This window comes from Apium graveolens, chromosome 2, assembly GCF_009905375.1.
Source record: "Apium graveolens cultivar Ventura chromosome 2, ASM990537v1, whole genome shotgun sequence".
NCBI classification, from domain to species: domain Eukaryota; kingdom Viridiplantae; phylum Streptophyta; class Magnoliopsida; order Apiales; family Apiaceae; genus Apium; species Apium graveolens.
This window is the reverse complement of record NC_133648.1, coordinates 193,254,265-193,272,521: the sequence shown is the minus strand read 5'-3', so window position 1 is coordinate 193,272,521 and position 18,257 is coordinate 193,254,265. Positions and strand designations below refer to the sequence as shown.

At 38.5% G+C, this 18,257-nt stretch overlaps 1 non-coding gene across 1 annotated transcript; it reads left to right on the top strand.

Annotated features, from left to right (window-relative positions):
- The first annotated feature begins 17,184 nt into the window (after window positions 1-17,184).
- On the top strand, window positions 17,185-17,291 carry LOC141709108 (small nucleolar RNA R71). Its single transcript, XR_012569701.1, has one exon. It is a non-coding gene; the product is annotated as a small nucleolar RNA R71 (small nucleolar RNA).
- The last annotated feature ends 966 nt before the right edge of the window (window positions 17,292-18,257 follow it).

Genomic DNA, 18,257 nt, shown 5'->3' with positions numbered 1-18,257 from the left:
GTAATACAACAATGATTCTGCGAGTAATGAGCCGATTACAAGCGTGAGAGCTGTATTGGAATGGATGTTGAGATTGAGTACCGCTAATCGGGTCGTGGTGATATATGAGTCATCATTGATAGACTAATTAAGTCGATTATCTACCTATTGAATATTTATTCCTTCTTATCAATAGAGAGTCGTATTACTATATGAGGAAGGTTGCGGTGCAATCATAGAATTCTAGTAACGATGATGTCTAGAATGAAATCCCAGATTCGATTTTCGATGTCGAGGGAGTTTCAAAGGTGATTGTTTATGAGCTCAAGCAAGAGCATGGGTCCGTAGATTGATGGACGGAATAGCAAAATATTTAGGCATGTGAAATACGATGCGACAATACTTGATGTTGAGATATATACGTATATGTTTTGTTCTCCTATGACAAACCTCTATAGTTCAGAGGTAGATTCCAAGCCAGATATTTTGTGACATTATTTTTATTTATATATAATTCTCTTCAATTTGTTATTTTCTCTCCTTTTCATTTCATGTAAGCTGAGAAGAACAACCCTGCCAGAAGGGGAGGTATTGCTGAATGACTATCTATTTGTGTGATAGAAGCCTAGTAGGATACCACATATTGTTTAATTGCTTGTCAAGTACTAAAGGCTGACCACCTTCTATACTAACTATGTGATGTAACAAGTGTTCATGATCATAGTGATATCTCAATAAATTCTTTTTACTTCTTTATGAAGGACCAAGCTTTCGAAGATGGAAGCAACTAGAGATGAAGTAGTATCAGTATGGTGGTATTCTGAATCTAACGCGTTCGTGATACTAAGGTTGACACAATTATTAAAAGGTTATAGAATGCTAACGAGCAAAAGTGTAACCAGTATAGTATTATGTACGGAAGATAGTAATGACTACGAACTGGAAAAGAGTGGGTATTGAGAAGCAAAACCTATAGCGCAAGAAGCTACGATGAGAATCTGTGCGATAGACTTGAAAGAATTTGGAATGATCACTTAACACAGATTGAGTTTTCTTATGACAATAGATCGTATTTCAGTATCGAGATGTCGCCTTAGGAGATCCTTAAGGGAACACAATGTCGATCTCCCTTATATTAGGATGAAGTTGCAGAGCGCAAGATGCTCAGACCAACAGTAGTGCAAAGGACCAAGGATATAATAGATCTAATCAGAGGACGGCTGGTAGTAGCCCAAGATAGACATAAGAAGTATGTTGATTTGACATGAAAGGACTAAGAGTAGGAAGTAGGGGACCTAATAATGTTATAGGTATTCCCTTGGAAAGGATGGATGAGGTTCGGAAAGAAAGGAAAGCTAAGCCCACGAATTGTTGGACCCTTAGATATTTTAAGACGTATTGGGAAGTTAGCATATGAGCTAGCCCTACCCCCGAACATGTAGCAAGTTCATAACGTGTTCCACGTATCATTGTTAAGGAAGTGTAATTCGGATGCCAGACAAATAGGGGCATATGAGCGCATAGACATGCAACCAGACGTAACCTATATGGAGCAACCAGGAACGGTTATAGATTGAAAAGGAACAAGTGCTTAGGAGAAGGGTTATCAAACTAGTCAGAGTTTCATGGTAGAACCACAATGTGGGAAAATTTACTTGATAGTTAGAAAGTGCAATGCTAGGAGAGTATCCCTACTCATTTTCTATCTAATTCCGGGACGGAATCCTTTTAAGGAGGGGAGACTGTGATAACCCCAATTTTTGGAATTTTTGAAACCCTGGTGAATAGTAACTTTTGCTGATGATGTTAATTAAGGAAAATTATCAGACCACACTATATAGGAGTACTGTTATGGAAATTCTAAGATCGTATTAGTATTCCATAAAGTAAATGAATGTAAAGGTCGTCAGAATTCGGATTCGAAAACTTTGGTTTTTCCCGAAAATCCACCAGATACCGAAAGAATTGAATATAAGGTAACATAATTAAAAGGATTTAAATTCAAGGATTATAAGAGAGGATTAAAAAAAGGAATATAAAATATTGAGAAAGGTTTAGGGGAACCCAAGTAATAAGATCCCGGATATGATCCCTCAAATGATCAACGAGAACGAGAGGTAAGCGAATCGTAAAACAGATAAACGACCAAGGGACAAGCACATACAAGTAGAATGGGAAGGAAGCTTCCAAGAGAAGCTAAAACATGTGGTTAAAAGAGAAGGTGACATCATCACACCATGAGGATTGGACAAATGGCAAGATGATGAGGTAGGCAAGATGATGCAAGCAATTTGCAAGATATTTAACCAAGGATTGATATCAACCAAGCATTTTTATGCACAAAGATCAATAAAACAAAGCAAGCTTCCCCCCCCCCCCATTTCATCTTTTTCATTTCGAATTTTTGATCAAAATGGTAAATTAGAAATTCAAAACACAAGTTATACTCCATGGAAAATTATAAGGTTTGTTTCTTTGGATCCTATATTTCATAACTAAGAAGAGCAAGTAGTTTGAGTGCTTGAATCAAAGGTTTTCTATCTCAAACAAATAATTTTAGTGGAGGGTGAATAGTAACCAAGTTAGTTGTGTTTTGGTTTTCTTAGGTTCCATTAAAGATCCAAGCTTCCTAAGGCCATATAAGCACCCCTTGAAGCTTCTAAGTGAATCCCCACTCTCCAAGAAAGGTATAAAGCCCTTTAACCCTTATAAATCAGTGGGTTTAATATTATGATAGAGTTGGGAGTATGCTAAGAATTGGAATGATTAGTGATATGATTTGGATGAGTTTATGCTTGGTCATTACCATTAGTTAGTCAAGTTTATGCTTAATGATTAAAGTTATGGATCTTGAATGTTTGACCTAGAAATTGGTGTATTAGGTTATGGTAAAATATTGTTGGTTGAATGATCTTGTATTGGGGTTGAATGGTGGTGTAATGGTGTTGATTGGTGGTGGTTTGGTATTGAATTGATTCGGTAAAATTTGGGAATCGCTAAGTTATAGCCGTCGTAATGCCCAATTTTCCTGAGACTGTTTTGTGCATAACTTTTGCACCCGAACACTCACTGCCATGAACTGAACATTACCATGCTTATATAGTTTATGATTCAATCTTCGTTTTGATATGTGGTTCGCTTATATCCGATATACGGTTTAGGAGAAACGACTGTTTTAAGTTACGGTGTTTCGCGAACGAACCTTTACCCCTCGCTTAACTTTGAAACCTTGTTTAAGGCCCCTAAAAGACTAATTGGATTACGAAACAATTATGTAAGGTGGATTAGGAAGTTGGTAAAGTACTCGCGAAAGAGTCACCTTAAAATTCGTAATGGTTAATTTATTAAAATTGGTGGAGCCGAGGGTACCCGCAAACGATTAACGCAAATCGTTAAGCGTATAAGCGACCGTAAGCGAACATTAGTGTCTAAGTGGATAAATTCTAGTTTTTTAAGTGACCGTGATCTAATTCCGGATTATGTTATTGTTCATAGGTTATCAGATCCACTCTAAGCTTAAGTCTATCCGGGAACACTCAGGCAAGTTTTCTACCCGTTATACTGTTGTTGTGATGTAAATATATGTATATGCAATATCTTATGATAAGTGCATGTTAGTTATTAGCAAATCTTGCGATATATTGGAGCATACTGATATGGTATATATGCATGCCTGTTTCGTAATCTTGATATCTAATTGTTGATTCAAATGCTTATAAGTTGCATAATACCTATGCTAGAGATAAGTAGTAGTTGCGTATACCCTTAGTATAGGGGACCCGAAGGTGAACATTTTTCTAACCGGGAGTCGATGTTCTCGAGTATAATATATATATATATATATATATTGATATAGTTTTCAAAACTATTAATCGAATAAGGTTTATTCGATAACTTTATTTTATTTAATGAATATTATTTTGAATATTCATTCGAGGACTTATGACTCCACTTACTTTATTTAATGAATATTATTTTGAATATTCATTCGAGGACTTATGACTCCGCTTATTTTATTAAATAATATTCTTTATTTTATTAAAGAATAATATTTCGATAATCAAACTTATTTTCGATTATTCAAATAAAGATCGTACTTTCGTATAAGTATATCTTTGGTTATTTATTATTCATTTCAAGTATGAGTTGTAAAACTTCTACTTCGATTGTTTTTATAAAGATTATCCTTTATGGTAATATTATTTAAATAATAATATTCAGATAATTTCTAACATATCGAGACTGATTTATTTTATTAAATTAGCATTACTCCAAACATTCTTAAAAATGTTTTCGAGTCTTCAAAATGATTTTTAAAAGTTAGAACGGATCCCAAAACTCATTTTTAGATTTAAGATCTTCCTTTCGAAGGGGATTTAAATACTCGCTCAAAACCTGAGGGATCCGACTCTGTGGTGTATTTTATATTCGCAACGAGGTTGCTGTTTTGAGAAAACATTTTGATTACTTGCTCAACGTTCGGGAAGTAAGTCCATCTATTTGAGTCGGCATAAGCAACATGGGCTCAGTGGGCGTCCATGAAAGTGTAAGTGGCTCAGTGGGAGTCCATCAATGCGTAAGTGGCTGAGTGGCAGTCCAGCATAGGTCCTAATGCGGCCAGGGTGATGACCAGTGGGGAATTCGTCCATCTACTAGTAGAAAAAGTTACTTATTGGTATCTTTGCCTGATCAGCAAGATATCAGGTTTATGCCAAGGTTTTCTTCTTTCCAAATTCATTGGATATTATAACTCTGTTTATACTTTTCATAACAGAGGTTTCCAAGGAAAGTATGAGATATATATATATATAGGTGTATATATATATATCGGGACTTAATGAAGTATCTCGTAACTTCATTTCTTTTGAATGATATTTCAAAGATTGAATCTATTCAAATCTTATCTTGTAGTCTCATCTATGTGATGAACTTTTGAAACTGATTATACCTTGAACGGTGGTAGTTCAAGTAGTATTCGGAAAAGATATAAGTATATTGGAGTATCTCGTAACTTCACCTTTTAAACTTATGTCTGGTCAATGATTATCTTATGTATGACAAAGATTTTCAGAAAAATGTTGAGACAAGGTTAGATATATGAGATCACCTTGCAACAATATTTTTATACAGCTATAAACTGGAACTCTGTGAATATTATACATGGCAGAGGATTTCAAAGATTTTGAAAAGTATATATACATATATACTAAATATTTTGCGACTTGGTCGCATTAAGAGATCAAACTTGGTTCATTTATTTTTGACCAAGACTTTCATGAGTACTGTGAGAATGCTCATATTTTGTAAATTATTATGCATATTATTTCGGTGGGCTTCTTGCTCACCCTTGCATTCTTCTTTCGTCACACAACAACAGATAGACAAGATGAACAGGACCAAGCTCCCAATTTGTGAGCGGATAGGAAACGTTCCGCAGTTTCCTGTAGGCGTTGATGCCGTGTAGCTGAGGTAGGATCTACCAATAGGCTAGGCTTTCAACTTTTAATGTACCAGACTTATGTATATTTATGAATTGTAATAATGGCAAAGAATATGTAAATTTATTCAGAAACCCTTTTAAGGTGTAATGGTTTATAATTTTGGAATAAAATGACTTGTGTTATTTTTGGATATTCATCTCTGAGACTATAACTTGTGGTGTGTGTGCATAGTGGGGTCACAGTACGCATTAGTTTATTAATATTAAGTATTATTAAGGGAAATGGAACTCGTGACAACCCGGATCCCCGACCCCGGATTTGGGGGTGTTACATGGTTCATCAAGGACTTCTCTAAAATCTCTAAACCCTTGTGAAATCTTCTAGAGAAGGATGTCCCGTTCAAGTTTGATGAAGAGTGCCTAGCTGCTTTTGAGTTCTTGATGAAGAGTTTGATCACGGCACCTGTCATAACTGCACCTGATTGGAATGAAACTTTTGAGATGATGTGCGATGCAAGTGACTATGCAGTTGGAGCAGTTCTTGGACAGAGAAAGAACAACATATTTCTTTTGGTCTACTATGCTAGTAAGACCCTCAATGGTGCTCAACTGAATTATACTACTACTAGAAAGAACTTTTGGCCATTATCTACGGTTTTGAGAAGTTTCGATCTTATTTGCTTGGGACGAAGGTGACAGTTTTCACTAATCAGGCTGTGATTAGATATCTCGTCTCTAAGAAGGACTCGAAGCCTAGACTTATTCGATGGGTTCTTTTACTTCAGGAATTTGAGCTAGAGATCAAGGACATAAAGGTATTAAGAATCAAGTTGATGATCATCTCTCGCGTTTGGAAGACCCAAGTGCACCTTCACAAGATAAGACATTGATAAATGAGTCTTTTCCCGATGAGCAATTTTTTCGGGTGCAAGAGGAAGAACCGTGGTTTATAGACATTGTGAACTACCTTGTGAGCAATATCATGATTCCAGATTTATCTTATGCTCAAAGGAAGAAGGTTTTTCATGAGGTGAAGTGGTACATGTGGGATGAACCATATCTGTTTAGGCAAGGAGCTGACCAAATCATCAGGAGATGTATTCGGTACAACAAAACGGGGGGATCTTGCGAGACTGTCATTCGACTATTTATGGAGGCCATAATGGTGGAGATAAGACAGCAACTCGTGTCCTTAAAGCAGGATTCTTATGGCTTACATTATTTAAGGATGTGCATCATTTTGTTTTGAAGTGTGATCGATGCTAGTGTGTGGGTAATATGTCCAAGAGGGATGAGATGCCTCTTAATGTGCTTCTCAAGGTTGAAGTGTTTGATGTTTGGGGAATCGACTTCATGGGGCCGTTTGTCTAATTTTGCAATAATCAGTATATATTGTTGGCAGTTGATTATGTCTCAAAATGGGTTGAAGTCAAGGCTTTGCCAACAAATGATGCGAGGTAGTGCTTAATTTTCTTTATAAGCAGATATTCACACGATTGGACTCCAAGAGTCATAATCAGTGATGAGGGATCGCATTTCTGCAATCGCAAGTTCACTGCTATGATGCAAAGGTATAATGTGAATCATCGCATTGCTATAGCCTATCATCCTCAGACTAATGGTCAAGCTGAGGTGTCTAACAGAGAGATCAAGCATATTCTAGAGATAGTTGTGTGTCCATCAAGGAAGGATTGGTCTTTGAAGCTTGATAAAGCTGTTTGGGCATATAGAACAGCATACAAAACTCTGTTAGGTATGTATTCATTTTAGTTGGTTTATGGTAAGGGGTGTCATTTGCCTGTGGAGCTCGAGCATAAAGAGTTTGGGCTTTGAAGAAGTTGAACCTTGATTTGGATATAGCTGGTAAGAAAAGAATGCTTCAATTGAATGAACTCGATGAATTTTGACTTCAAGCGTATGAAAACAACAAAATGTATAAGGAGAAAGTCAAGCGGTGGAATGATAAAGGTCTAGTGCTTAAATCATTTATGCTGAGGAAGCAAGTTCTTTTGTTCAACTCTCGTCTCCGTCTTTTTCCTGGAAAATTGAAGTCGAGGTGGTCCGGCCTTTCATAATCAAAACTGTGTTTCCACATAGAGCTGTTGAGATTTTTGAGAATGATCCAGGCCAAGCGTTTAAGGTGAATGGACAGAGGTTAAAGCACTACTATAGGGATACGGAAAACCGTGAGGTGGTTAGTGCCGTTCTATTATCTACTTGATCTCGAGATTCTACGTCAAGCTAATGACATAAACCAAGTACTTCTTGGGAGGTAACCCAATTTTATTATACATTAGTAGATAGAGGAAGAAGGAAAAAAGAAGAAAAATATAAAAAAATCAGAAAAACGGAAAAATTCAGTGCCAACTACAGTAGTGCGGCGCGCCCGCGCTGTGAAGCGGGGCGGCTGCGCTGATTTGACAGAAACTGCACGCACCCGCACTGCCTGGCGGGGCGGCCACACTGGATTGGCAGAAGCACGGTGCGCCCGTGCTGAGGTAGCACGCGGCCGCGCTGGGTCCCTGGTTCTAAAAAAAGTTATTCGGGAATTTGAAGGCAAAATCAATTCCTACCCGAATTTTACTCTCCCACATCCCATATTTCCCTCTCCAAATCAAACCCATTATTCCCATAATCAATTCCCACTTCTTTCCATAACTAATTCTCTCCCAATCTCCTATATATACATACACTTATACACAACTCCTCCATCACTTCTCAAACTCTCAAACACACAAATCTCTCTTACAAACTTCGATTCTCTCAATATTATTAAATCTCAATGGCACCAAAAAGACAATGAACCCAAGTTAATAGCAGCACCATTGATTCTTCGAGTGTGGATGGTGTGAGGCCTAGGTTTTCAACTCCCGAGACTAAGGCATAGTATGCAAGGCTGCTTTCGAAGCCTATAGCCAAGGAGAATGGTTTTCTGCCATCGGGGAAAGATGGTAAGTTGTTGGAGATGATCTTGGAGATGGGATGGGTTACTTTTTGTGAGACACCCGTTGTTGTGCCCATAAGTGTGGTGCATGAGTTCTACACGAATGCTAAGGGTGAGAAGAATGGTTTTACGGTGGTTAGGGGGATGACTGTGGAGTATAGTGCAGAGGCTATTCGTAGGGCGATTGAGCAGCCCGGGAGGAGGCCTGAACAGGAGAATTGGAATGAGAAGATGTCGGAGGAGTTTAACTTGGACTTGATTGTTGCTACCCTGTGTGTGCCTGAGACTCATTGGAAGTTCAAGAAGGGCATGAACGAGTATGCCACGTTTCCTGCCTCGTGCATGAACAGGTTTGCACGTGCATGGAATTCTTTTATTTGTGCTAACATCATGCCATCTTCTCACGTGCATGATGTTACTGTGGAGTGTGCACGTCTAATGTGGGGGATTCTTCAGGGAGACTATGCGGATCTTGGGATGATTATCCATCAGGGTATTTTGAGGTTTCTTCGAGGGAGTACTACGGGTTATATACCCTATGCGTCTATTGTGATGAAGCTGTGTGTGGCGGTTGGAGTTCATTGGCCCGCACACGAGCAGCTGCAGCTCCCGTATGCCTCGATTGATAGTTTGGAGATATTCAATATGCAGGAGTGGTATGGTGGGAAACCCAATCCTAAGGGGCTTGGATATTCTTATGACCATCTTCCAGGTGGAAGGCCAGCTCCTCTAACATATGTTGGTGGCACGACACAGGCGAGCAGAGCAGCTTGGAGAGCTAAGTTGGGAGAGGCCGGTCCTTTGGGATCGTAGCAGCAGCAGCAGCAGGAGGAAGCACAGGGAAGTGTTGGGATGAGTTCAGCACAGTATAGGCGCTTATTGAGGAGGATGGATGTGATGCATGCCATCCATAGTCGCTTTGCACAGGACCTTACCCAGGCATTGGAGACTGCATTCAGAGCCACCGGAGTTGATATCCATTGGCCAGTATTCGGTGAGGATTCTGTATATCCGCCTCCAGACACTCCTGACACTCCACCCCTTGAGGGTGATGACCTTGATTTTGAGTAGGTATGCCAGAATCCTTGTTATTGCCTTCACTAAGGACAGTGAATATTTTAAGTTTGGGGGTAGTAGTTAAGGATTATTTGTTTTGTGTGAGTCTAATATAGTTTACATATTCATGCTAATTTAGTTCATATAGTTGCATATTTACCATGTAGTAGTTTTTTTTATTTTTATTTTTCCATTATTTTGTATGATAGTTTGTTCATATAGTTTCATGCATTTGCATTATAACATGATCCCTTAGATGATTTGTTCGATTGATTCATGATATTAATACTAGTGTAGTGATGTCGTGCTTAGTGATGTTAAGTCTTATCGAGTTGATTTGCATGCTAGAGATAATTGTATTTCACTAAGTCTTATAGGTTGCTTGAGTGATAGATCATGGTCATGGTTTATTTGTTTGTCAAGGTTTAATCACTTGTTTATAATTTAGAATTTAGGATATTCTCTTAATGATAAAATAGCATGGATATTTAAAGTTGGAGAAAAGTTGGATTGCATTGCTAGTTATTGTGGCTAGGTGTCAAATGGCTAGTAGTCGACTCATTTTATATGAGTAGTCTAGGGTTGAACGAGATGGAGCAAAAAAAATAAAGAAAAAAATATGTGTTTATGCATAATTGATCACGAGAGGGCTCTTTAATACTCGAGTTATTAAGTTCTTAGGGGACTTTATGCCTAGTGACCTAACGCTTTTTATAGTCTGGGATCCACTAACCTAACGCTCGCTACAAGGGTATTATTGTATAAGTCTTTTGTGGACCTCACTCATTGCACGGTCAAATAAGCATATTTGTGTTATTATGTGTTGTGAATAAAAGCATGAATCCATGTAAAACTCCGATATAAGAATTGGAGTGTTATAAGTCATTTTAAGTTTAGCTTTTATTCTATTTATAACCTTGTGACTGCTTTGATGAGTAGTGAGTCATGATTATTGATCTAGTTGTGATAGTATATCTGTAAGCATTTGCACACACGCACTTTTCTTGCTTGGAAGTTGATTAGTGGGATTTGATTAATCTTTGTGTGAATAACTGCATTTGTTGAGATGTTGCTTGTTGATTGGTTTAGTTATTCTATGGGGATCGTTGCATTCATATAGTTTGCATTCATGTATTTTTATTTCTTGTTTTTTGAGTCTGTTTATGCTTAAGGACAAGCATCGGTTCAAGTTTGGGGGTGTGTTAAGTGGAATTTATGTCTACTTATTATGTCCTATAAAGGCTTGATCTGGTGTTTTGTACTCGAGTTATTTGTGTATTTGATGTGTTTTTGTAGTATTTTTTGCATTTCAGGCATAAATAAAAGATCCAGGTGATTTGGCATTGTTTCGATGCTAATATGGTGTTAGGATTGTGTCAAGAAGATTGCTCGTGAAAAGACCAACTCAAACCAGCAAGAAAAGCAGAAGTTAGAATTTTCTCCAGAGAGTCAGCGCGCCCATACTGTAGTAGCGCACAGCCGCGTCAGGATTACAAAAGTGCAGCGCGCCCGCGCTAGTGAAGCGCGCTCCCCCACCGGGTTGAATTCCAAGAATCCTGTTTCTACTCTGATTTTGATCCGAAGGACTTCTAATCTGCATGGGCTGCTATAAAAACATAACTTATGATCATTTTTCATAACAAGACGTACCAGAGCATAAGGAGAAGGCGTAAGAAGACCGTAGAGCAAATTTTAACCAAGACGAAGAGGATCTAGTTTATTCTTGTGATTATTTATTTTAAATTGTAACTTTGGATGCTAGTTTTCTTATTTGTTTAACCTATACTCTCTTTTGTAATGTACTTGGTTTTATTATTTATTCAGTATAAAGACTACGTTTATTATACCATGTTTTCATCGGAACCCACGTTGATGATGAGTCCGAATTATGGGCTAATCGTTATCGTGGGGTTCTAACGGATTTATTTATGGATTTCTTTAGTTAATTTATTTCGATGCCTTAGTGTGTGGTTGTGCTTATTCATCTTATGAGCGTCGCGAACTTATAAGATAGATTGTTGATCTCTAATAAAGCGAAAGTGAACTTAGGGGTTTAGAACTTGCTATGCTAGCATAGTTTATGTAATTGTTATGCATGATTCGTAGGTAATTTTAACCATCTTACTTGCCCTATGTAATCATGATAGATAACTTGTGCATTAAACTGTTATGTTGTCAAATTCTATAGACATATAGGGTCTCAATATAATTTACGTATATTCATCTTCTATCTCTTTTATGGATGCCTAGTAGTATGGTATCCGAACAACGAAAGTTGGCGTTTATCAGTTTCGTGTTATCTGACTAGTGTCATCACCATTACATGCTAAGGTTAAGAACAAAAAGGATATTGAATGAAGTATTTAATGAAGTTACAATCCCATATTTGTGTCATATAGTATTCAACTCTCTTTATTCTCTTAGTTAATGTTCTTTAGTATAATCTCTTAGTTAATCGTAGTTATAAACAATCTCGATTTTTTATTCATCTTAGCATTGGATAATAACCATACCATTGTTGCATAAGTACATTGATTAAAATTAACTTAAACCACACCCTGTGGGAATGAACTAGAATTAATTCTATATTACTTGCGATCACGTATACTTGTGTGAATATTAGCGCGTATTTTCGTCCTAACATATAAGTGTATGTATACATAGGGATTAGGAATTATAAGTGGGATATAATTGTGGGATAGTGGGGATAATGAGTTTGATTAGGACAAGGAATTTGGGGTAATGGAGGAGGGAAAATCGGCTGTTGTTTTGATTTTGTATTGAATTTTTGTTTTTCTATTTTTTTTTCTTTTAGAGGGGGTCAGCGCCGGCGCGCCGTGTCTCTGAAGTTCCAGCGCGGCCGCCCCACCAGGCAGCGCGGCCGCGCCGTGCTTCTGGAAAAAAACACCATATTTTTTTTATTTTTCTGATTTTTTTTCTTTTCTTCTGCTTTTTCTTCCTTCTATCTTCTACTAATTTACAACAAGCTTGGGTTGCCTCCCAAGAAATGCTTGGTTTACGTTGCTAGCTTGACGTAGAATTCCGAGATCAAGTGGATAATAGAACGAAACTAACCACCTCACGGTTTGTCGTATTCCCATAGTAGTGCTTCAGACGCTGTCCATTTACCTTGAATGACTGGCCTGGATCATTCTCAAAAATCTCCACCACTCTATGTGGAAACACAGTTTTGATAACAAACGGCCCTGACAACCTCGACTTCAATTTCCTAGGAAAAAGACGGAGACGAGAGTTGAACAAAAGAACTTGTTGCCCCGACACAAATGGTTTGAGCACGAAACTCCTATCGTGCCACCACTTGACTTTCTCCTTATATATTTTGTTATTTTCATACGCTTGAAGTTAAAACTCATCGAGTTCATTCAATTGAAGCATCCCTTTCTTACCAGCTGCATCCATATCAAGGTTAAATTTTTTCAAAGCCCAATATGCCTTGTGCTCTAGCTCCACAAGCAAATGACATCCCTTACCATAAACCAATTGAAACGGAGACATGCCTAGCGGAGTCTTGAATGCTGTTCGATACGCCCAAACAGCTTCATCCAGCTTCAAAGACCAATCATTTCTCGATGGACATACAACTTTTCTAGAATACGCTTGACCTCTCTGTTAGACACTTCAGCTTGACCATCAGTCAAAGGATGCTAGGCTATAGCAATGTGATGATTCATATTATATCTTTGCATCATAGCAGCGAACTTGCGATTGCAGAAATGTGATCCCTTGTCACTGATTATGACTCTCGTAGTCCCAAAACTTGTGAATATCTGCTTGTGAAGAAAATTGAGCACTACCTTCACATCATTCGTCGACAAAGTTTTAACTTTCACCATTTTCAAGACATAATCAATCGCCAATAAGATATACTAATTATTTCAAGATGAGATAAATGGCCCCATGAAGTCAATTCTCCAAACATCGAAGACCCCAACCTCGAGAAGCACATTAAGAGGCATCTCATCCCTCTTGGACATATTACCAACACGCTGGCAGCTATCACACTTCAAAATGAACTGATGGGCATCCTTAAAAAATATAAGCCAAAAGAATCCTGCTTAAAGGATACGAGCTGTTGTCTTTTCTCCACCATAGTAGCCTTCATAAATATTCGAGTGACAGTCTCGCAAGATACCCTCTGTCTCGCTGTACGGAATACATCTCCTCATGATTTGGTCAGCTCCTTGCCGAAACAAAAATAGCTCATCCCACATGTACCACTTCACCTCATGAAGAAACTTCTTTCTTTGAGCAGAAGAAAAGTCTGGAGGCATAATATTGCTCACAAGGTAGTTCACAATGTATGTAAACCACGGTTCTTCCTCTTGCACCCCAAACAATTGCTCATCGGGAAAAGACTCATTTATCAATGTCTTATCCTGTGAAGTCGCACTTGGTTCTTCTAAATGAGAGAAATGACCAGCAACTTGATTCTCAGTACCTTTTCTATCCTTGATCTCCAACTCAAACTCCTGAAGTAAAAGAACCCATCGAATCAACCAAGTTTTGAGTCCTTTTTCGAGACGAGATAGCGAATCGTAGCGTGATAAGTGAAAACTGTCACCTTCGTCCCAAGCAAATAAGATCGAAACTTCTTAAAACCGTAGAAAATGGCTAAGAGTTCCTCTCAGTAGTAGTATATTTCAGTTGAGCACCATTGAGGGTCTTACTAGCATAGTAGATTACATGAAATATATTATTTTTTTTGCCCAAGAACTGCTCCAACTGCATAATCACTTGCATCGCACTTTATTTTAAAAGGCTCATTCCAATCAGGTGCAGTTATTGCGGGTGCCGTAAACAAAATCTTCTTTAAGCTCTCAAAAGCAGCTAGACCCTCATCATCAAACTTGAAAGGGACATCTTTCTCTAGAAGATTGCACAATGGTTTAGAGATTTTAGAGAAGTCCTTGATGAACCGCCTATGGAAGCCCATATGACCAAGGAAACTGCGGATTCCCTTAACAGAAATTGGTGGATGAAGGTTTTCAATGACCCCCATCTTGGATTTGTCCACCTCAAGACCCTTACTAGAGACCTTGTCCCCAAGAATGATGCCCTATTGCACCATAAAGTGAAATTTCTCCCAGTTGAGAACCAGATTAGTCTCAACACACCTTTTAAGAACTGCGCCAAGATTTTGCAAGCACTCGTCTAAAGAATCTCTGAACACAGAAAAATCATCCATGAACACCTCCAAATTCTGACCAATCATGTCATAGAAAATTGCCATCATGCATCTCTAAAATGTGGCAGGTGCACCACACAACCCAAAAGTAACTCTTCTGAAGGCAAAAGTACCAAACGGACAAGTGAACGTAGTCTTTTCCTGATCTTCTAGAGCGATGCAAATCTGATTATAACCCGAATAGCCATGCAGAAGACAATAGTATTCATGCCCATCCAACTTGTCAAGCATCACATCAATAAAAAGAAGAGGGAAGTGGTCCTTCCTCGTGGCCTTGTTCAGCTTCCTGTAATCCATGCAAACTCTCCACCCTATGACTGTTCGAGTAGGAATGTGCTCATTCTTTTTATTAGCAACCACGGTGATGCCTCCTTTCTTCGGCACACACTAAACTGGGCTCACCCAAGAACTGTCAGAAATACGATAGATGATCCATGCATCTAGCCATTTGAGAATTTCCTTCTTCACGACCTCCTTCATGATCGGATTTAGCCTTCTTTGTTGCTCAACGGTTGGCTTACTTCCTTCCTCTAACAGAATTTTATGCATGCAATAAGAAGGGTTGATTCCCTTAATATCTTCTATAGTCCATCCAATTACCGATTTGAACTCTTTCAGAATTCTTAAGAGCTTTTCCTCATCACTACCTGAAAGGTCAGATGCAATAATAACAGGAAAAGTAGATGTATCACCTAAAAACGCATACCTCAATTGTTCAGGAAATGGTTTAAGCTCGTGCGTAGGAGCTTCCTCAATAGATGGCTTAAGTCGCCCCTCAGCATTCTTGAGTTCTGACATTCCAAGAAATTCAAAAGGCATATCCATCATTCGCTTCCAAGGAGAAGCAATCAAATACTGCAACTACTCATCACCTTCATCATCTTCACTATCTGAATTACCCATCAAGGTTTTCTCTAAGGCATCAGACCTTAGTATTTGATCAAGTTCTAAAGTAACAACAGAATCGACCAATTCCACTTTCAAGCACTCCTCGTTATTAGTAGGGAATTTCATGGCATTGAAAACATTAAAAGTTACATCCTGATCCAGTACTTGCATAGTGAGCTCACCCTTTTGCATATCAATCAAGGTTCGGCCACTATCCAAAAATGGTCTTCCCAAGATTATGGGAATCTTTTTATCCTCCTTGAAATATAGAATTACAAAGTCAGCAGGAAAGATGAGTTTGTCCACTTTGACCAGGATATCCTCCACAATGCCTCGTGGATATGTAATAGAATGATCGGCCAACTGCAAGGACATATAAGTAGGCTTTGGATCAGGTAAATCCAACTTCTTGAAGACGGACAAAGGCATTAGATTGATGCTAGCTCCTAAATCACATAAACACTTTCGAATGACACGTTTTCGATGGTACAAGGAATAGTGAAGCTCCCAGGATCTTTAAGCTTCGGAGGCAACTTATGTTGCAGCACAACACTGCATTCCTCCGTAAGAACAATGGTCTTTATGTCATCGAGCTTCACTTTCCGAGAGAGAATACCTTTCATAAATTTTGCATAGCTAGGCATCTGTTCAAGAGCTTCATCGAAAGGTATGTTGATATGAAGTTTCTTGAACGCCTCCATAAACTTAGCAAACTGCTTATCCAACTTTTACTTCTGCAGCCTCTTAGGAAAAGAAGGTGGAGGATAGACCTGTTTCTCCCCTATACTACCCTCAGGAGGAGTGTGTTCCACAGTTTTCTTCCTTGTTTCCACTTCTGATTCCTTTGGCACATCTTCTTCAGCCACAACTTCATCTTCTGGAACTTGAGATTTTTTGGGGTGTGCAACCTTCCCAGACCTCAATGTAGTTGCCTTAACATGCTCTTTTGCTTCCTTCTTGCCTGGAACTTCTGTGTCACTCTGGAGTGTATCAGGTTGTCGATTTAGTAAGGCATTGGCAATTTTTCCAATTTGATTCTCCAAGGTCTTAATAGAAACCACTTGGCTCTTGCACATGAGCCTCAACTCCTCCAATTCAGATTTTTCATTAGATTGTTGCAGTTGGAGTTGTTATCTTGGTGCATATTGTGGTTGTTGAAACCCAGGAGGGTTGAATTATTTTGCTGCATACTGCTGATAAGGCTGTTGCACTGTATTCTAAATGTTGCTCCATCTGAAGTTAGAATGATTGTGGTTATTAGGATGATAGGTGGCTGGAACTGGTTGCTGTGACCTCTAAAAGTTGCTCACGAACTGAGTTGATTCACTAGAAATAGCACACTGCTCCGTATCATGCGCACCAGCACAAAGCTCACAGACACTAGTGATCTGATTCACTCCATAATTAGCCAAAGAATCCACTTTCATCATCAAAGCCTTAAGTTGAGCAGCTATAGCAGTAGCTGCATCCACCTCAAGAATTCCTGCTACATTGCCTTGAGGTAGTCTCTGAGAAGGGTATCGGTATTCATTAGCAGCCATCAGTTCAATCAACTCATAAGCTTCATCGTAGCTCTTAGCCCATAAGGCTCTATCTGATGCTGCATCAAGCATGGGTCTAGACTGTGCTCCCCAGCCATTATAAAAGCAGTTAATAATCATCTAGTCAGGCATCCCATGATGAGGACACTTTCTAAGCATCTCTTTATAACAATCCCAAGCATCACATAAAGACTCTCCCGATTGCTGCGCAAATTGAGTAAGAGCATTTCTGATTGCAGCTGTCTTTTCCATAGGGAAGAATTTAGTAAGAAACTTTTGAGCAAGATCTTCCCATTTGGTGATAGAGCCTGGTGGTAGAGAATGCAAGCAACACTTAGATTTATCCCTCAGAGAGAACGGGAAAATTCTTATCTTTATAGCATCTTTAGACACGTTGTTGAATTTGAAAGTGTCGCAGATCTCGATTAAATCTTTAATATGCATGTTGGGATCTTCTGTTGGAGAACCCCCAAACTAGACTAAGTTCTGCACCATCTGAATCGTGCTAGCCTTGATTTCAAAAGTATTAGCCGCGATGGCTGATCTGACAATGCTAAACTGAATATCATTGATCTTCGGTTGAGAGTAATCCATCAAAGCTTTCAGATTCGCTTCTGGTTCTCCCATTACAATAACAACTTCTTCTTCAACTTTCTCCTTAATAAAGAATTCTTCAACTACTTCCTCCGTTTTATCCAGTATTCTCTTGTGAGATCGAGAACGCGTTAGAACACACGCTCTCTAGAGTACCTGAAACACAATAAGGTAAAATATCCGAGTTAGTGAACTTTAATGACCACTAATGGCAAGCACATAAACTCAAAATTAACACCGATCCCCGGCAGCGGCGCCAAAAACTTGTTAGAATGAAAATACGCGCTAAATTACACACAAGTATACGCGTTCGCAAGTAATATAGAATTCTTTCTAGTTCATTCCCATAGAGACTGGTTTAGGTAAAGTTCAATCTATGCACTTTAGCAACAATGATATGGTTATCGTTCAATGCTAAGATAAATAACAATTTGGGTTTTTGATTAAACTAAGAGATTATACTAACTAACATTAACTAAGAGAATTGAAGTTGAATTACTTGTATGAGACAGACATGGGATTCTAACTTCATTACTACTTCATTCAAAGTCATTTTTCTTAACCTTAGCATGCAATGGTGATGACAACTAATCAGACAACACGAAACTA